Source organism: Hyaena hyaena, unplaced genomic scaffold (assembly GCF_003009895.1).
Source record: "Hyaena hyaena isolate Hyena2069 unplaced genomic scaffold, ASM300989v1 scaffold_141, whole genome shotgun sequence".
NCBI classification, from domain to species: domain Eukaryota; kingdom Metazoa; phylum Chordata; class Mammalia; order Carnivora; family Hyaenidae; genus Hyaena; species Hyaena hyaena.
Genome location: NW_024080773.1, coordinates 247,185 through 269,192, shown reverse-complemented (window position 1 = coordinate 269,192; position 22,008 = coordinate 247,185). Strand labels below are relative to the sequence as shown.

Sequence of the window (22,008 nt, the reverse complement as noted above, 5' to 3'; positions counted from 1 at the left end):
GAGTAGGTAAGCAAATGACAACGTCTCCTTACTTTTGACTTGGCTTCCAGGACCCAAGAGGCTGCCTGGCCGTCTCCACTCTGGCGTCTAACAGTCCCCCGTGCGGAACGCTGGCAATTTAAATTATTACAAGGCCATGTTGCAAGTATGAACCCTGGTGCAAAATAAAGTAATTACATTCAATTAGCAGTCCCCAACGTGATGGCCCAATACTGAGGGCTTTAGATGTTGCCTCTTGTTGACACACAGAAGCCAGGTAATGAGCCAAACTTCAAAGTGTAAGGGGCTAACTTGGTGCTTAATTAGTGGGAGCTACATCAGAAAGCATGGAAAAAAGGGGGAAAAAAGAAGCATGATCACAATTTTTCTCTTATTGTAGGGATTGAGCTAATATGTCACATTTCCCAAATAACAGCTGAATAACAAATACAAACATGATCTCCTGAGGAGAATTCCACAGGAATGAGGATGTTGTTACATCTGTGAGTATTTGGGGGGGGGGGGGATTTATATATTTTGATGTCATGTCTGCACCCCTAGTGATTTATTGTCTCCTTTTAATAAAAGGCTTTTTTTGTTTGAATTTTTAAAATAATTTAAATAGGATTGTGTTACATTAAACAAATAGTTTCTACATCCTACTACCCTTCCCATGAATGTCCTTCTGCAGAACACACTATGTTGTTCTGAACTCAAATGCAGCCAGAAACATTCTGAAAAAATTAAGAAATCTAGGGGAGACTAGCCTGGTTGATTACTAAAACATCGTATTTTCCCTTTATACTTGGGAATTTTTTCCTTATGTAATTTATTATGTGAAATAAATTATAGGACACACAGTGGCCTTGTCTTTGTGTTTCTTTAGATGGCTAGTCAATAAATGGGAAAACAATTAAAACTGAATTTTGCTCACTATGCCAAAATACATTTCAGATGGATCAGACATTTAACAAAAAGAAAACTAGCTACCAGGAGAAAACACAGAGTTAAAAAGAAAAACTGAAGAGCTAACCATTTTTAAGACTGGCAGTAGGAAAAAGGGAAAAGGAAAGGACAGAAAAAAAATTTTTATTTACTGTAATATTAAAAATTACCTACTTTAATATTTAAAATTCTCCATAATAAGAATAATAAAAATTAAACAAGATAAATGACAAACTAAGAAAACATACTTTCGGTAAGTGTTTCATACAAAGGGCTGATTAATACACAAAGAGCAACAACAAATTAAAAAGTGGCCAACGCCTCAATAGAACAAAAAAATTAGCAAAGGATATAAACAGGAGGAAAGAAAAAAGTTTTCAAATATATGAGACAATTCTCAACCTTACTTATATTTAGACAAAATGAAAGTTAGATACTGGTTTTTTAAAATCAGATTTGCAGTCAAAAGATTTAAGACGTTTTGTGGCATGCAGACAACCCACACACAATTGGTGGAACTGGCCCCCTCTCTTTAGAAGGCAGTTGCAATATTGTCAAAGTGTAAAAGTCAGAAAGCTTTTGACATCTAGGGATTTTCCTACATATGCATAAGACATGTGCAAAGACATTTCTTGCAGACTTGTTTATAACAATAGAAAAACAATGTAAATGTATAACAAGAGAATGGTTAAATAGAGTGTATGTGGCTTATTAAAAAAAAAAAAAAACAACTTATGTTCACCTATTCCAAAAAATGGAGGTGGAAGGATAACTTCTGAATTTTATGAGGCCAGCATTACCTTGATGCCAAAACCAGATAAATACACACCCCCAATGGGGGGGGGGTACTACAGGCCAATATCTTTGATGAACATAGATGCAGAAATCCTCAACAAAATACTAGCAAAGAAAATCCAACAACATGTGAATTAAAAATTAAAAAAAATATATTCACCACAATCAAGTGGGATTTATTCTTGGACTGCAAGGGTGGTTCAATATTTGTAAATCAACCAATGTGATACATCACAATAAAGAGAAAAGATGCAAACCATAGGATCACTTCAATAGATGCAGAAAAAGCATTTGCTGGAGTACAATATACATTCGTGATGAAAACCCTCAACAAAGTAAGTTCAGAGGGAATATACCTCAACAGAATAAAGGCCATATATGAAAAACCCACGGTTAACATCATCCTTAATGGGAAGAAACAGAGCTTTCCCTCTAAGGTCAGGAAAATGATAAGGATGTCTACTCTCAGCACTTTTATTCAACATACTACTGGAAGTCCTGGCCAGACCAAGCAGACCATAAAAAGAAATAAAAGGCATCCAAATTGGTAAGCAAGAAATAAAAGTCTATTTGCAGGTAGCATGACACTCTATATAATGAAAACTCTAAAGACTCCACCAAAATCTAGAACAGATACATAAATTCGGTAAAGTTGCAGGATACCAAACCAAAGTGCAGAAATCTCTTGTATTTCTATACACTAATAATGAAGCAGCGAAGTGGAAATTAAGAAAACAGTCCCATTTACAATTGCACCAAAACAATAAAACACCTAGGAATAAACCTAACCAAAGAGGTGAAACATCTGTATTCTGACAACTATAAAACACTGATGAAAGACATTGAAGATGACACAAAGAAATGGAAAGACATTCCGTGCTCATGGATTGGAAGAACAAATATTGTTAAAATGTCTCTACCACCCAAAGCAATCTACGCATTTAATGCAATCCCTATCAAAATGGCATTTTTCACAGAGCTAGAACAAACAACCCTAAAATTTGTATGGAACCACAAAAGATTAGCAAATCAGTGTAGAAAAAGAAGATCAAAGCTGGAGTTATCATAATTATGGACTTCAAGTTATATTACAAAGCTGTAGTGATCAACACAGTCTAGTACTGGCACCAACAGAGACACACAGATCAGTGGAACAGCATAGAAGACCCAGAAATAAACACATGATTATGCGGTTAATTAGCCTTTGACAAAGCGGGAAGAATATCCAATAGCAAAAAGACAGTCTCTTCAACAAAACTGAAAAAAAAGAAGGAAAATTGATCAATTACCTGCAAAAGAATGAAACTGGACCACGTTCTTACATCATATACAAAAATAAATTCAAAATGGATTAAAGACACAAGTGTGAGATCTGAAACCATAAATGTCCCAGAAGGGAGCACAGGCAGTAATGTTTCCAAAGTTAGCCATAGCAGCATTTTCCTAGTTATGTCTCCTGAGGTTAGGGAAATAAAAGCAAAAATAAACTATTGGGACTTCATCCAAATAAAACTTTATGCACAGGGAAGGGAACAATCACCAAAACTACTGAATGCAAGAAGATATTTGCAAAAGACCTATCCTATAAAGGGTTAATAACCAAAATGTATAAAGAATTTATACAACCCAACACCCAAAAAATGAATAACTCAATTTAAAATGGGCAGAAGACATGAATGGGCATTTTTCCAAAGAAGACATCCAGATGGTCAACAGACACATGAAAAGATGCTCAATATCACTGATCATTAGGGAAATGCAAATCAAACCACAATGAGATACCACCTCACATCTGTCAAAATAGCTAAAATCAAAAACATAAGAAATAACAAGTATTGGTGAGGATGTGTGCAGAAAGGAACCCTCGTGCACTGTTGGGGGGAATACAAACTGGTATGTGCAGCCACTCTGGAAAACAGTATGGAGTTTCATCAAAAGTAAAAATAAAATTGCCTATTGATCTAGCAATTGCACTACTGGGCATTTACCCAAAGAATATGAAAATACTAATTCACACAGATATATGCCTCCTTGTGTTTCTTTTAGCATAATTTACAAACGTCAAATATGGAAGCAACACAGGTGTCCCTCCATAGATGAATGGATGAAGAAGAAGTATACATACACAGTGGAATATTATTTGTCGAAAAAAAAAAAAAGAGTGAAATCTTGCCATATGCAACTACATGGATGAACCTAGAAGGTATGATGCTAAGTGAAATAAGCCATCAGAGAAAGACAAATACCATATGATTTCACTCATATGTGCAATTTAAGAAATAAATGAACATGAGAGAGAGAGAGAGAGAGAGAGAAAGAGAGACAGAGAAGCCAAGAAACAAACTCTTAACTGTTACGAACACACTGATGGCCACCAAAGGGGAGGAGAGTGGGGGCTGGGTGAGTAGGTGATGGAGATGAAGGAGGGCACACTACATTGTACACCTGAAACCAGTATAACACTGTATGTTAACTATACTGAAATTAAACTTTTAAAAGATACTAAGATAAATAAATATAGGTACATATTGATTGGAACTGGACTAGAACTCTATGACACAGTGTTAAGTATGGGAAGGCATGATGCTTACAGTAGTAGACTATTATTTGTGTAAAGGCAAATAATACACACATAAATATTTTTGTCTATCTCTGAAAGAACATGTAATAAAAGTGGCGGTTTGGAGAAAGAGGAAATGGTAGGAGAGAAACCTTCTACTGTTTATATTTTTAATATCATATCAAGTTTACATAGTTCACATTTATATAAGTATTTTAGTTATAAGCACAAAGCAACATTTAATATTTAGTATATACAGATATTCTAGCATAAAATTGTCCTTTCCAATGGCATGGGTCAGTTTTAACAATTGCATTGTGTTAGACGTGCAATCTAAAAATATATATATAGAGAGAGATACAGAGAGCAGAGGTGGTTGCCAGAGGAAAGGAGTGGGAATGGTGGAGGGGGGAGGAAGCGGTGAAGCTGGTAAAAGTTATAAACCTCTAGTGATTAGTGATAAAACAGATAAGTCCTGGTGATGTAATATATGGCATGGAGACTATAGTTAATAATACTGTATTGTATACTTAAGGTGCATTGTATACACTGTATACTTAAAAGGCAACATACCTTAAAAGCTCTCCTCACCAGGAGAAAAAATGGTAACTGTATGGTGATAAAGGTTAAGTACACTTATTGCAATGATCATTGTGCAATATGTGAAAATATTAAATCATTATGCTGTACACATGGAACTAATATAATAGTATATGTCAATGATATCTCAACTGTTTTTTAAAAAAGAGTCTACTTAAGATAGTAATTGTCCTGCGTGTTTATATTCCTCCAAATCTATAGACTAGAAACTCAGAAGAATATGAACTCTGTGAGCAATGAATGAAGTGGTTATTGGGTGAACCCCTTAAACCCTTTAATTAGAAAATAACAAAAGAAATTGGTGAATATTTATTTTAAGCATAACCTCTATTTCACCTTACTTCTGCCTGCTTTCTACAACCTTTACTGTGCACTGAAGAGGCACAAAAGGATTAGAGACAGGTTTAAAACCATTTGTTCTAGGGGAAGCCGGGTGGCTCTGTTGGTTAATCATCTGACTTTGGTTCAGGTCATGGTCTCATAGTTTCTGAGTTCAAGGCCTGCTGTCACACCGACAGCAGAGCCTCCTTCAGACTCTGTGTCTCCTCTCTCTCTCTGCCCCTCCCCTGCTCGCACTCTCTTGTTCTCTCTCAAAAATAAAAAAACACTAAAAAAAATAAAAACCATTACCTTTATAAAACCCAGAACACAGTAATTTTTTGCATGAAAACTAATAGGAAAACAATCTAATATTCAGTTCATGACTTCCTTTTACTCATTTATAAATGGCTATGTGGGTTGACAGTGCCAGAATCTTAAAAGAAATTAGTTTTGTGCCTTGAATGAGGCACTGTTAAACTTATATCTTCTTCCTTGTCTCATAACTAAGGAAGACAGTTTTCAAGAATTTAATCTTCTACATACTATATTGATTTGTAAAGTCACTTTTCTAGATGCTGAAAAAAAATGCCCATTGTCATTTTATTTTATTTTTATTTTTTTTTATTTTAGAGAGAGAGAGGGAAAGGGGTAGAGGGGGAGAGAGAGAATCTTAAGCAGCCTCCACGCTCAGTCCAGTATGGGGCTAGATCCCATGACCCTGGGGTCATGACCTCAATCAAAATCTAGAGTCAGATGCTCAACTAACTGAGCCACCCAGAGACCCCCAAAATTGTCCATTATAATTTTAAATAAAATATGATATGTACCTAATTTAATTGAGTGAGTAGTTTATATTTCACATAGATACTGATCAATTGTGTGTTTTCCTCAACATGCCAAGGAGGAGAAAGTTCCCAAAATGAAGGGGCTATATCCCTCTTTCATCCCCATCCACATTCTCTTCCCAAAACATTGGGGCAAATTGAGGATGGCAATTAATCCTCAATCCCAAGCCTCTTTCCTTGGGAAAGCCTCTTTCCTCTTTGCTCTTTCCTTCCCCATCTTTACCCTCAGAAGGAAGAAGTATACCGATTCTAATTCACTGCTCCTTCTAGTATGTCTTGGGGGTCTTTATTACATAGCTTCTCCACCTAAGGATTTTCACTACCTATAAGAATAATAATCCTCATATACCCTTGAGCACGAAGTCCCAGATGCAGGAATCTCTTTTATCATGATAAAAGCAACAGTGCAAAGGATATGTGTATTAAAATCATCATTTAAATATTATTAAATATTATTAAAAGTGGCAAAATCTGGAAACAGCCTATATGACCAAGAACTGGGGGGAAATGGTGGTACGTTTCTATCATGAAATATTGTGGAACTGTGAAAAAGTGTCAACTATGTATCTACAGACCCAGAGGGTCCTTTCTACATAATGTATTAAATTATTTTTCATAATACATGTATAGCAGTTTCCTTTTTATAAAAAAAAAAACTTCAACCCCAAACCTATCATGTGAAATGTGTGTCAGTGCATGTTTATGTGAGCATGGAGAATGGTGGAGGAATCCACACCAAACCACTATCCCCTCTCACATAAGGTGGAAACATGTCATTAGATTGTCTTCCATTGCAAGTGCTAGAGATCTCAATTCAAATTGATCTTGAAACTGAGAAAAGAGCATGGAATATAAATCTATTCTAGAAACCTAGTAGTGCTGGGGTGATTTGGGGCTCAGTACCTCTCTGGCTCTGTTCTCTGATTTCTCTGGCTGCTCCGTTTGAAAGTTTTGAGCACTATGTTTGTCTCCGGTCCATACGCCTATGTGAATATCTAACTTCATCACTTAAACAGGGGAATTTTGGAGAGTGAAAGATGGTGCTCTTGATACTCACTGCAGGATAACAGGATGCTCCTAGGCAGACTGGGGTCTGAGGTCAACTTCTTATGTCACAACATGCAAGGGAGGAGAGAGATGGCATTTTCTGCTGGCTTTATCTGAAAGAAAAAACCAATTTCTCAGAAGCCATAAGTGAAGTCCTTCTTGAGATTCGCTGGCTTCAGTCGGGTAATGTTGCCATTCATGATCCAAATCTTGTGGGAATGCCAAATGCTGACTGTGTTTTCGAGCGCTTCAGTCGTTAACTAGAGAGATTAATTTCCTTAGACCAGCAATTTTCAAAGCACAGTTAGGGGACCTCTGGGGACCCTGAGACCCATTATTCATAAAAATAAATTATTTTTGTTAATATTTAATGGATTTATCATTGCTCTTTTAAAATGATTACTAACTATATATGTCTTCATTTCTGTTTTCATTCCTAAAATGGTGATTATCAACAGATATGACTCACATGAACAAAAGCTCTTTGGAGATCTCGTTAATTCGAGGCATGTAAAGAGGATCCTGAGATCCCAAATTGGGAATCCTTCCACAGACTCCCAGGGTTTGCTTTGTCTTGGGCAGGTGGACTACATGAAGAGGCAGTATGGAGCTCCATAAAGTCAGCGTTCTGTCAGACAGGTGTCCGAGGGAGTGCGTGCCGCGTAGGCGGTTGGCCCTGAGAATGGCCATGGAGCAGAAACGGGGGGAGAGATCGGGGCAGCTTATCAACATTTCCCTTCTTGTTAAATTGTTCCAAAGAAGAATGTACTACTTCTGTAATTTGGGAAAATGCACTTATTTTAAATAATTAAAAATAATAATGCTGAGTGATTTTCAATCGTCATAGCAAAATTAAGTTAAACTTAATATTCAACCATGACTACGAACTTTTCAGTAGCAAAGATGAAGCAAAAAGATCAAAAATACCCAAAAGAATTAGTTGGATTATTGTATTGCACCCCAAATCCATATCCTAGGCATTCCAATATCATTTGGGTAAAAACTGTGCTTATTCCTATATAGTAATGATAATATTTACTATAGATATAAAGTGAATTTTGCTTTCAAATCTAAGTTGGAAAACCTAGAAAATTTTGTCTAGATTCTTTCATCAAGATAAAATAAACAGTAGAGTTTATTTCTAGAATTGTGTAATAGTGATAGTTGAATATTGCTTATTTAAAAAAATTTTTTTAATGTTTTTATTTATTTGTGTGTGAGAGAGAGACAGTGTGAGCAGGGGAAGGTCAGAAAGAGAGGGAGATACAGAATCTGAAGCAGGCTCCAGGCTCTGAGCTAGCTGTCAGCACAGAGCCTGACGTGGGGCTCGAACCCACGAACTTTGAAATCATGACCTCAGCCAAAGTCGGACGCTTAACCTACTGAGCCACCCAGGTGCCCCAAATATTGCTTATTTAAGATTAACAAAAATATTATTTTATTTTTATTATGTTAAATCAATGTTTCCATCTGACACTGTCCCTATTTGTAGTCTGGTTTTGAGAATAAAATTTGGCATAGGTGTCAGGAAATCTGGGGGAAAGGTAATTAGAAACTGCTTAATATTTTTTCCCCATCGTTTAAGTTTGGAAATCGAGTTTTGTCAAATGCCCCTCTCATCATTGATTAAGATCATATTTTTTCTCCCATAATCCATACTATTGAATCATTCTTGCTTTCCAAGTCTGAACCATACTTCACTATTGTGTAACGTACCTTAGATACATTGCTAAACTATTAATATTTTATCTATGTAATTTTTACATGTATTTTCAAAAGTGCAGTTATTCTATAGGTTGATCTTCAGTATGTATCTTTATCAGATTCAGTTTCAGTGTTATACTTTAAAAAAGCCTTCAGGAAATTTTCTTTCTGTTCTGAAATACATATATTATATTGTATATGTTATTCCATATATACTTATATGGAATGAGACGGTTTATTTGTTTGCAAAATAATCATATAGAACTTAACCACATGTCAGATACCATTCCAGGCATTATACAAATTCCAGGTCATTTAATACTTGTAACAACATTATGAGACAGGCTGCTAATATGGTTCTCATTTTATGGATGGGAAATGGAGGCACAGGGAAGTTAAATAACTTGCCCAAGATAACACAGTTTATCGGTGGCAGAATTAGGGAGGCTTTTGACTCCAGACAGTCAGATTCCAGAGTCCATGCTCTGACATAATTTGAACTTTGCCTTCTTTTTGTGGTTAGACTTTAAATGCCTCGTATGATTGCCATCGTTTCCTTCCCTGAATGAAAATAATCCATTCATCTAGTGTGCCAAATGTAATCGCCTTGAGTTTCACCAAGCAAGTTGACTGAAGACCAAGTACTGAGCAAATGAACAGCGTGATGACATGTGAAGTATCTGTTCGTCCATCTGTAAACAAGTATCTGCTGAGCAGCTCTTGTGACTCAGACACTAATTTGGATGAGGAGGGTACAGTAGAGAACATTGCAAAAAAAAAAAAAAGGATCATATCTGTATTCTCAGTTACATCTAAATGGGGACGAAAATAGTATAATGGGCAAAGTGGTGGTAAGTGCCAGGAAAATATGAAGTAGGACAAGGAGACACCGAGTGCTGGGGGAAGGAGGTGGGCTACCTCACATGGGGCATCAGGGAAAATCAGAAGGAAACAATGGAAAGAGCCACGAGGCTGACCATCTGGGCAGAGTGATGCACCACCAGCGAGGGAAAGTACTTCAACAGGAGCGTGCTCGGCGAGTTCAAGAACGGGTGAAGAGGACAGCGTGTGCTGGTGCAGAGTGGCAGGGGGAGCGTGCTGGAGGATGGGGCACTGGAGCCACGTCACACGGGGTCTGGTAAGCCACGGTGGAGACTGCTCCAAGGTGAAGAAGGCGGAAGGCCAGGGGAAGGATCTGCAGAGTGGCTCATGGTGACGCGCATGCGCGGAGATCATTCTGCCTGGACTGGGGCACGAGGAAGCGTCTCCAAGGGGACGCGGCCAGGACAGGGAGGCCAGAATGCGCTCTGCAGTCTTCGCGGAGACCGTGGTTCTAACCAACGCAATGTTGGTGGAAGGGTGAAGTGTTTCCATTCTGGATATTTTTAGAAGGTCAATGGGACCGGAATTCCTGCACCAACATTCCATACTCCCTTGATCTCCCCCAGCTAGTGGTAGGGGTAGCAGTGGTAGTGGTAGTAGTGTCATCATTCATTCATTCAGAAGATCACCTAGTGCCTCCTTTGTGCCAGGCTCCCTGCCAGCTAGTTGGAGACCGCGGTGAATGTTGCAGACAGAGCCACATACCTGGCCATGCTTACAGTCTGTTAGGGAGGGCCACACCCAACCCTACAGCACACAGAGTGTTATATTTGGGGAATTACAAGGTGCCACACAACTGTGTGTTCTCTGCCTTCTAGTACTTTCTATTCCCCTTTATTGACCTCGATACATTGAAAAGCAAATATTTGTGTATGTGTTGGCTTTCCTACTTAGACATCCGGGCTTCTTGAGAACTGGCATCTTAATTACTTTTAGGACCTTAGAAATGAACATATTTCCAGAGAACATAGTAGGTGCCTAATAAATGTTTTCCGAATGATTGATTATTATAGCTAGTCTCTAATTAAGGTAAGCAATTTCTGAATCACTCTTCTGTTACTCTCAATGATATATTATTTTAAAATGAGAATGTTAATTATGTGATTTATGCTAATCAACCTAATTTCTTGGAATTAAGAATAATGCCGTTCATTCACTATCTCATTCAACAAAAATTTTCTTCACTTACCACATACAAAAATATTAGTTTGTATATTGCAGGGTGGACAGAAATAAATTGGTCACTGGGCTCACATTCAGGATTTTGAGTCTAGTAGAAAAGGTATGGTAATTAAAAAAATATTGTAGTGACCATTCAGGAAGTGTGTGTGTGTGTGTGTTTCTTTGGGTTTCTGTGTCTGTGTGTTGTTACTGCTGCAAGAAGTTCTACATCCACCCTTGGAAAGAATGACTTTATTGGAAGGAATGGGGCAGTGACTCATTCTCCTATAGGAAGGCTGGGCTGTCTTTCAGTCCTTTCTAATGACCATTGGACTTTGCAAATGAGTCATTGGAGTGTTGAAGGACCCTGTGTGTTGGATGATCTCACGGGGCACAGGAGACATAGTTTGCAGGTGTGTGGGGGTAGGTATTGGACCCTACTTGAATTCAGAGGGTGATGCACAATGGCCTCAAAGGAGGATGGCTGTATCCTACCCGATGGACTGGCATTAGCGCTCAGGCCTCAGGAATGAAGCAGAAGGGTGAGTCATAACCAAGCTGGTAAGGAGGGAGTGAAGTCGAGCTCAAAGCCACACTCCCTCCAAAGGCCAGGCTGGCTGAGGCAGGGACTCAGCGTGAAGCAACAGTGACGGGCAGAGGAAGGAAGACCCCAAGAGCGCAGCAGTGGTGCTGGGCCGGCCGGCGGTGTCAGGGGCCGACTACACCGCCTTGGTCGCAGGCAGGTCCTTCAGAGGTCCAGGGCTCTGCACAGGTTAGGAAACCCCCACCGACTTACCCTGTATGTAAATCAAAGTCAACATAACACTAAGCCATAAAATGTAAAACTTCGTGCTGAAATCAAATACCCTCTTTCTATATTTTCAGATGAAAAAAATATGGGAAAAAAAAGAAAAAAGCGAGCTTTCTTCGTTTTGCTGATGCCTTGGTTCTTCTGGTGGGAGGGCCTCTGCTCACTTACCCAGTGTGAAGGATAATCACTCACTCGTACCCTCTGGAGGAGGGAAGACTGTTTCCTGGGCTCAATTCCCTGGATGTTCTAGGTTGGCAAGTAGGCAGCATCAAGAATAGGGTTCTGGACTTCTTGCTGGTCTAGGCCTGTTCTGTGTTTCTGGAACATAGTTGTCATTGCGTGTGAGACGTAAACAGTATGGTCTTATTCATACCCTGAGCCCTATGAAACAACCCATGTTTATTACACCTAACACATAAGAAAGTGCCAAGAACAATTTGAGTGGTTTATATAACTTGTTAGTGGAAACTTGGAGAACGGAGGTAGTGCCATTAGGGGCCTGAAAGGACTTCCGGAGGAGGCTGTTCTTCGGCTGTAGGAGTGAAGGCAGGGCAGGTAACAGAAGAGCCGCTCGCTCTGGGGCCGAGAGGGAAGCCCGGAAGGAGCCGCACTTGTAGGAACTGCCCAAGGCTGGGGTGCAGACTCCTCTGAAAAGAGGGTGGCTGTGTCCGCTGGATGTTGGGGGTCTGTTGAGTGCTGCGGCAGAGGCCGTCAAGAAGGACCCCACCCCGCAGGGCCGGGCCTGGCAGGAACACGCCCACGGCTGCTGCGCCTGCCGCAGGGGAAGAGCGGAAGAGCCTGCGCTCTGGAGCCCTGTTGCGCCAATGCCAGGAGTGGGGACGGGGGCGCTCCTGCACGCCCGCCTGCTGGCCACCCTGCTGAGCCGCTGGAGTCAGAGATCCGGCCCTGGCCTGGAAGAGTCTCCCCTTCCTCCTTCCTCGCAGGGCGCCCCACACCCGGGGGCTCCCTACAGGGCACTATGTCAGGGGGCCAAGGAGAGAGGGATTACCAGGCAAAGAAGGGTGGGTTTGGGGCAAAGCAGCAATAGACTGACCGCGGGCACAGTGGCTGTGGGTGTGTATATCCTCACAATGATGGGAAAAGTGACTTTGTTCAAGTTCAGGCGGTAGAGTATCAGAACAAAAGTTAGCTGAGCAAAACGGAGAATCTGCTTTTCAATGACCTCCTCAAGGTGCAGCATATTTGTACCTACAGCATCTTGTGTGGCAGCCTCTGGGACTTCTCCACAGGGCTTCCATCATTTTCTTCCATGCTACGTAGTTTCGGTCTAGGTTGCTTAGCTCCTTTTTATGTTATATCTTGCATTGCTTATATTCTATATTGCTCAGTTTTATTTTATGTTACTTAGTTGTATTTGATATTGCTTGGTTATATTTTATGTTAGTTATACTCTATATTGCTTAGTTATATCTTACATTGCTTACTTATATCTTATATTGCTTAGTTTTATTTTGTTACTTAGTTATATTTTATATTGTTGTTATATTTTATATTGCTTAGTTATATTTTATGTTACCTAGTTATAGTTCATGTTATATTTTATGTTTGTTATATGCTATATTACATAGTTATATTGCTTAGTTATATGCACCCACCACCCTGCGTCTGCTGTATTCTCACTCTGAATTCCTCAAAGTATTTGGCTAATGGTCCTCATGATTTTTTATTTTAATTGAATTGGATCCAAATGAAAAGTAGGTGATGAAAACCATAGTCTTTGGAGTCAGACAGACCTGAGCACAAATTCCAGAGCTTTCATTTGTCTGTTGTGACCCTGAGTACATCACTTAATTTTTCTTAGGCCCAGCGTTCAGATCTCTGGAAGGAGGATTAAACAAAACAAAACAAAACAAAACAAAAAACTGTCTAGTGTGGTTTCTGGGAGGATTAAATGAGACTGCATAGGAAACATTTAGGTTGGCATCTAGTAATTCCTCAACAAATGGCAGCTGTTATTAATACAGGGCATTTCAAGTTTCATTGAGTCTTAAAATGAATGTAAAGACAACAGATTTTTGGTGTGGTCTTCAAGCCCTGCTTTCCTAAAATAAGATTTCAGAAAATGAAAGGGCAAAACACACACACACACACACACACACACACACACACACACACACACAAGGACCTCACAGCAAGAACTGAGTTCTTGATGAGTGACTAGTAAAACTAGGAAGTTCATTCCACAGAGGTAATAAAAACAGGGAATTTAGAAAGGAATAGTCTGATCGAGTTTACATTTCATCAGACTGTGTTAGAGGTTGAATCTGTTTTACTGTCTCATTTATGTGACAGATGGTGTGACAACTTATTGAACTGATAAATAGTTTTCAGTTATTTAATCAGAGGGCAATCATCTTACTGTATTTCTCCTCGCCTAATTTGAAACAGATCCAGCCCTTTGTCCGGAATGTTTCCTGTACGTGCCCTGCCAGTCAGCGGGCCGGGCTGTCGCCGTCAGACTGTGTGTCTACACCAGACTCCTGGAGACAACAGCATGCTTATGTCACAAGCCACATCTGTCATGGCAGGATCTGTGTTTCTCCTCAGGTTAATAATATCTGATGCAGGCACCAGGGCTCCTTCCCTTAAAAGCAAGGACACCAGCTTAGGAAGAGGTGCTTCAAAGATCAAAACCGGGTCTGTGACAGTGACGGGTGGGTGTGTGAATTGGCAATGGCAGTGTCAAATCTCTCCTGAAGCGAGGAAAAGGCCCTTGGCTGGCAGAAACGGAGCCTGGGGTATTGCTGGCTCCAGTGAGGGAGACACATTTTGCAAAGTAGCCATGTTCATGGGCGCTGTTTCATGCAGTCTTGTACAGAATGCTAGAAAAATAACCAAGGAAGGAACCGGCAACACGTGAGATCTATACGTTAGGAGATGAGAGCAGAGAAGCATTGCCTCTTCCCAGCTCTCACTTTGAGGAGAGATTGTTTTGCTCTGGATGGGCTGGGTGGTTTTAATTCCTAATAGGGATCACAAGTAAGCAGGAGCTAAAGACTGAGATTCAGACTTGGTAAGATGATGATGATGATGATGATGATGATGATGATGATGATGATAACTATGTTCATTTAGAGACCTTATTGTTTAGAGGCTCAAATAATAATAATAAAATAATAACATATTACTTAACATTTATAAGTACTTATTATATGCTAGTTTGTCATCTCTATTAATCCATTTAATCCTCATTTAAAACTATGCTAGGACTTTTCACTAATCAATTATTCCTTGACATACAGATCATATTTAGCACGTACTCTACCAAAACACATAGTTCCAGCTATTTCTCACAACACCAAGAGGTAGGTGCGATTATCCTCTTACAGACACTAAGCGAGGGTAAGTAATTTCCCGAAGCCACTCAGTGCTGGCAGGGGCTACGATTTCCTATCTAGCTCATAATTGTTACTTTATCCTGGGCTACGCCCTCCCCCCCACCTGATGTTTCAGTCATATGTTAATATGGGAGTCCTTGGGGAAATCCCTGAGCTCACTATCCCTTTTGTGTCATTATCCTATGTGCTGAGAAGTTAAATGAGGAACGACATCAAATTTCTCAGAGCGCTGACACATAAGTACATTTCAGTTGATTCATGCCCAGTGTTTCTCTTTACACTAGAACCTCAGTAATATAGTAATCATTCTTTTTCATCAGGATTTAAGTAACATATAGTCCACAACTACTTGTGTAATGAGCATAGTATAATGTATAGTGTTGTCAAATCACTATGTTGCACACTTGAAACTGATGTAACTCTGTATGTCTATACTTCACTTTTATAGACGTACATATACACATATATACCTATACATGTATACACACAACACTCACACACACACACACACACACATACATACACACAGCTAGATATAAAAGAAGCATTAAGAATCATGGCTTTGGATCTGTTCATTTTCCCCCTGAAGTACAAGCTTTTGCTACCTGTGGTATAAACAGACATTTTGGTATCTAAGGGTTGAGCAATGGAAGGTACAGATAACCTAATGAGAACCATGCTTACGGAAGCTTGAATGGTGCTTATGTTGCAGTCATTTTCTTTATGTCACTGGGGAAATTCAAAATAGAAAAGTGCATTGTAATTTCAGATATTCATCAAGGATATGCTGAGAGCAAAACCTATCTGGTATAGTAAAATTAGGACGATACAATCTTACTGATCATTTCATGCCTGTCACTGAAACGTATTTTGCAGAAAGTCTGACGAAATCAGCCACAACTTATTTAAAGAAACAATCCTATCTACAGTTCAGACTATGTAAGTTTAGACATGTGTAACGTGAAAGTGAATTAGAAAGTACCTGGTAAACTTTATTGTTTTCTCCCATAACTATGTCTATAAGCAAACTAATTCAATGATCTCTTTTACTAAACTCTGCCCAAACTCTTTTGGTTTGGTATTTACCTGCATTCTTCTTTCATTAAATAAATGAGTGTATAATCACGATTTATGCTTATACTCTATTTTGATTTCAGAAGAAAAACAAGGCATGCATATATTCTGCTAGGAAGTTAAAAAAGAAAAAGAAAGTGATGAGGTGATATGCATTATGAAGAACAAAAATGTGTAAAAAATTAAGGTGAAACCTAAATTAAGATTAATATACCAATCGCATGCCATGAGGTCCTAAGTGGATGCTAAAGATGGGCTGTAAATTTCGTTTTGAGCTTCCTGGTAGCCAAAGCAAGAAAGATTATTATCATTAACTTGTTCATTCAGGAAAATAAACTAATCTGCTAGTATTTTCTAGGTGCTCTTGAGGGCATTATAATTTTCCAAAGATTATAATGCATTATTCAAGAGACACACATCTTTTCCTAATATTAAGAGCTAAGGGAAAGTCCTCTTGTGGATCCTTATAAAACAAATCTAGTTGATTTTGCTATTGTGCAATGGCAAACAATTGCAATGAGTAGATGAAGCGGTGGTAATGATGTGTACAAAGTACAGAGGGAACACAGGAGAAGGACATTTGAGTCAACCTGAAGAAATAAGAATCTTTATGACTAGTTAGCATTTAGGTCATTCTTGAAAACTGATGAATTATCCAGCAGAACTATACACAGGAATGCATATATGCCAACGAATGTTCAGGGCTTCTTAGTAGTTCAGGTTTGCATTTGTATAAATTCTGAGCAACAGATAAAGATGAATGGGGAACCAGGAAGTCAGATCAGCAAGTGCCTTGAATGTCATCCAAAATGAAAACGTGATTTGCTGCAAATGAGAGCTATTGAAAAGCGACAATCAGATTTTGTAAGTTAGAGAAGATAGAGGGTGGGAAAAAAGTGCTGAAAAAGTTGGAGAAAGACTGCCTCCTGGAAGGAAGAAAAAGGAACTTGTGTAACAACCAGGGTCTGAGGTGATTTGTAGGCCTTGGCCTGTGAAGGTCAAAATATGACAAGAACGATAACAGTAGACCTAGGAAGTATTTAGGAGCTCGGATATTCATGCACTGATCTGACTGAGAAGTCTCCACTTACACTGATGTAAACATGGGACAGTTTCATCTTTCCCCAACAGCTTCTAATTATAGACTTTCTTTTTCTCCTGAGAAGCAGACTCTTTGCATGACGTCTGAGTATAATTTCATAATATTTTGGTCACTTGGGTTCTTAAAAAAGCTTTTCTGCTATTCAAAATTCTCCTTCGTCAGCACAGACAAGACTTGTGGGAAGGGGCTCCTGGTTGGCTCTTTTCGTTACCATCCCTCCATTTTGCCTCCAGTCCTACCCCTCAAGCCCCCACCTACTAATGGCACAGTGTGAGGGAGGAGGGACGGTGGGTTCCCTGAACAACACAAATTGCTACTGACAGGCACACGGTCCCCCTTCTCTTGGCCACTGTGTCTCAGGGCAAAGCTGTCTGTAGATGAATTTCTAAGTATTGGTCCTCTTTTGTGGGTATATCCCTTGCAGACCTGGGAGATGTGGCTTGACCATTAGCCAATTCCTCTTTCCCTAAGGCTCCCATACCTCCCAGATGCCCAGCAGGAGATCTGTTCACCCCACAGTTTTCCTGCCGAGGAGGACCCTGTAACCACGGAATGCCCCTGGCCCATGGTGGAGTGGGGTGCTGGAACCAGAAGTGTGATGGAAGCCCCAGTCTCCAGGTTGAAGAAGGGAAACGTAGACTCACACATCCTTGCCTGGAATGCGGAATGCATCTTCATGCTCCCTGTCTTGGCTGCCCCCTTCTTCATACCCAACACCACTGGAGGTTCTACCATTTTGTTGGCTCAACAAATTTCAGACAAGCATTCTTTACCAGTCCCCACTTGGTGTGACACAGAGAGGGCAGGTTTTGACACCTGTAATCTTGTAGGAGAGGGACAGAAAGGTTGAATCTTCTCCTTTATAGAGAGAAGTGAGAATTGAACGGGAGGGTTACTATTCTCCAAACTCTGCCTGTCCCCAGAAGGTGAGGACCCCTCCTTCCAGGTCCTGCGTGTGCCTCTGGCTGATAAAGACCACCAAAGTGGCTTTTCTTGTACTGGGGGGCGGGGAACTGAGGCTCTCACCTAAAGAAAGTAGACATGGTCCTCACCAGAATGCCTTGCTCTACTGATTACTTCCAGACACAGGAAACAATGTCAACCCCTATCTCACACAGCATTTTGTTATATAACTTCTGGAAAGACTGAATGTGAATGGTAAAGAGCCATTTAAAATATCTCCAAATTTTTTTTGCCTTGGGAGACTGAAGGAGTAGAGGCATCATCTACCAGCATAAGTGACACACAACGATGAAATTGAGGGTAGATGACAGTGTTTTCCATTTACATGTCTAGTTTGAGGTGCTTTGGGGAGAACCAAGTGGAGGTGTTCAGACACAAGATGGGTCTATGTATTTGTGCCTCCAAAGGAGAAACTCTAGCTTTCGGTACAGATTCATAACTCACTGGCCCAGAGTTGAAGTTACAGTTACTGATTTCAAAAACACAAGATTTTCCTAAACTGGAACAAAAACCCCATTTCCCTACGAAATTTGAAAATTTTTGTAGGACTGTATAACTTAACTAGGGAGATAACTCAGATGTTATCTATATGGTCCTGCTGATTATCTTTAGGTAAGAGTGCTTATCAACACTACTGTAGTTAAATATTAGCTTGGGCTTTTAATTATCTTAACAAACCCCAAACAATGTGATTGTTTTGTATTATGTTAGAAAAAAAGCCATTCCTCATAGAAATGCATTTGGGTGGCAGTAAAGATTCTATGTTTGTTTCCTGTGATCAAAGCAGCGATTTTACCCTCCGATCCTAGTATCATCCTTTATGGTTTGGGTACTTAGCAATTAAGACCACAGATTATTTTCTTGGTATCCATCACTATGATAAATCTTAGGCAGCTACATGAGTTCTTTAAAGGAAATAATAAATCTAACAAATATACCTTAGTAACCATTTCAGACTGTATTTATGCCCTGAAATCTAAAGCCTTCATTAGGCTTTCTCAAAAGAGTTCTCTTAGAGAGTTAGAACATAACTTCAAATGATATTTTCCAAATTTTATGAGATCCCTTACTGGGAAAGAGTCACAGACATGTTCTTTTACTGAATGAGATTAAATTACACCAACTTTTAGAAAGAGAGTGTTGCATTCCTATTGGATTATCCCCCCCCCCCATTATATCTTTAAAACTCCCTGGGCAATTTGTCCAGATTGTTAGAAGTCTGCCCAAGTAAGTGGAATCAAAATTTCCCCAATGTTGTTATGATCTTAATTCACAGAAAAATATTTCTCACCTAGTTAAAGCAAATCCTTTAATACTAAAATTTCCCTTTTTTTAGTATCTTTTATTTTTTCCTTTAAAGTAGGCTCCACACCCAACATGGGGTTTGAACTCACAACCCTGAGATCAGAAGTTGCCTGCTTTACCAACTGAACCAGACAGGTACCTCTAAAAATTAATTTTCTATACCATTTTAAGACAAGAAACTTTTGGCTCAAATTTATAATTTTTAATATTTGATGTGTTAGGTATAGGAACTTTCTGTAGTGCTGTGTTAAAAAATGTGAATAACCCTATAGTCAATTTTATACAACTGATCAGATCAGCATCATTATAAATTACTGAACACCTATAGGTTTTAGAAAGGACTAAATTGAGCTGGCTCCCAGTGTGTTTGCTAGCTGCCTACCATATGATTTGCCAAGCCACCATTTTAGTCACAAAGTAATTGAGTTTGAGGAACTACTTAGACATTGGCTATCTTTGCAAGAATGGCCTGATCACCAGGTATCAATGCCAATGGAAGAGATCATCATAGCCATCCAGGAATTTAAAGATTTACAGGTGCTAAAGAACATGGGATATCTGTAAAAAGCACAAATCTCAGAATTTTATGGGAACTGTTATGTAACATAAATTGGGGGAAATTACAATGTCAAGTGCCATAATTTTTGACTTTTAATCACAGTATGTGAAGATTTCAACTCAGATAACGTATGTTCTAATTACTTAATATGTCACTTCAGTGCCAGATTTCAACAAGTTGCACTTTCTGCCATGTTCTTTGACATGAAAATATTTTGTTCCTAAGATATGTCAGGAACACACTATCTGAGCACTAGGTAAGCATGTATACAGATAGCCTTTCACATGTGTCTCCATTGATCAGGTCTCCACTACATTAAAAATGGCTATGTCATGCTTCCTTACATAGTTCACCTCCTTTTTAAATGCTAAAACTTTAACTTGAATGTTCCTAGATGCTACGCTTTCTTCCAGTTTCATAAATTATCACTTAGCCTGCCCTCCAAAAACAGGGCAGCTAAGTGTCACCAGGAAACACTAGTTGAAATAGAAAAAGTCCAGTTTTTCAAAATATCTTCAGGTTTTCTTTCTCTTGACATTTTCTGTCTCTTCCCTTACCTAGTGTTCTCTTCCAGAAACTCTTGTCATCTGATTAACAATGACCCTATGCATTTACAGAGTTTAGTCATAGTTATTTGTTACTACTGAAATACTACTACAAGCCAGATCATAGATAAACACAAAAATAACATAAAACAAATTGCATAAACCTGAAAGCATAGTTTTCCATGATAGAGGATTATGGTGACATACATGTTTCTATGTATGATGTACAGATATTTTCATTACCATGTGTTTGCCCTCATGAATCAAATGCAGAAAATATTACAATTATCAGGAAGCCTTTAAGTCACTTAGAAAAATAAATAATATTTTCTCTTTTCAAAATTTTTGTCTTTCCTTTTTTTTTTTTTAATGTTTTATTTATTTCTGAACAGGAGAGAGAGAGACAGCATGAGCAGGGAAGGAAGGTCAGAGAGAGAGGGAGATACAGAATCTGAAACAGGCTCCAGGCTCTGAGCTAGCTGTCAGCATAGAGCCCGACACGGGGCTCAAACCCACCAAACTGTGAGATCATGACCTGAGCCAAAGTTGGACGCTTAACCAACTGAGCCACCCAGGTGCCCCTTCTTTTTATAGAGAGAGAGAAAGAGCAAGTACAAGTCAGGGAGAGGTGCAGAGAGACAGAAAGAAAGAATCTCAAGCAGACTCCATACTTAGCATGGAGCCTGACACATGGCTAGATCCCATGACCCTGGGATCGTGACGTGAGCCAAAATCAAAAGTTGGATGCTCATCTGACTCAGCCACTCAGGTGCCCCCAAAATGTTCACTTTTGAAGGTTCTGATATTTTGTCATGTGTCAAAAAGAAAATGTGAGCATCACAGTGTCCAATACAGTAGCTACTGTATTTAGCACTTGGAATGTGGCTAATGCTAGTTGATAAATATACTGTAAATAATAAATACACTCCAGGCCTCAAAGATTTAGCATGAAAAAAAAAGGAAGAATGTAAATTCATGACCTCAGCTGAAACCAAGAGACGCTAAATGATTGAGCCATTTAGGTACCTCTATTTGTGAGTTTTAAAACCCTAGAACTTGGAGCATAAACAAGATTTGGGACAATACCCAAGCAGTCTGAGTGATTGTGTCTTATCTTGAAAATCAGATAAAGCCTTCCCTGCTTGAGGAGGGATGGAGGGAGGAAGAAAATGCAAGAAAGTTTAGATGGGATCATATCCCCAACAGAGGACCTATGCCCTGCATTTCATGTAGGCCACCAACCTGGGAGTGGAGAGTGAAAGCAAAGGAATTCACTCACAGGGGGCCTAAATCTTATGCAAACAAGGTGGCAAAATCGCAGAGTTGTGACTTTAAGCAGCATGACCCTGGGCTGTAAGACAGAGATGATTAGATGGGTCACTGGAGAACTGGCCTTATTTAGCTCCACTGTATATCCAGAGGCCCCATGGGATCATGAGATAGAGCACCAA

The 22,008-nt window shown here is 39.4% G+C and overlaps 1 long non-coding RNA gene across 1 annotated transcript; it reads left to right on the top strand.

The window, feature by feature from the left end:
- The first annotated feature begins 9,559 nt into the window (after positions 1-9,559).
- LOC120235966 lies at positions 9,560-14,798 on the top strand. The gene is made up of 2 exons (XR_005529553.1): positions 9,560-9,934; positions 14,060-14,798. It is a non-coding gene; the product is annotated as an uncharacterized LOC120235966 (long non-coding RNA).
- Positions 14,799-22,008: the final 7,210 nt, after the last annotated feature.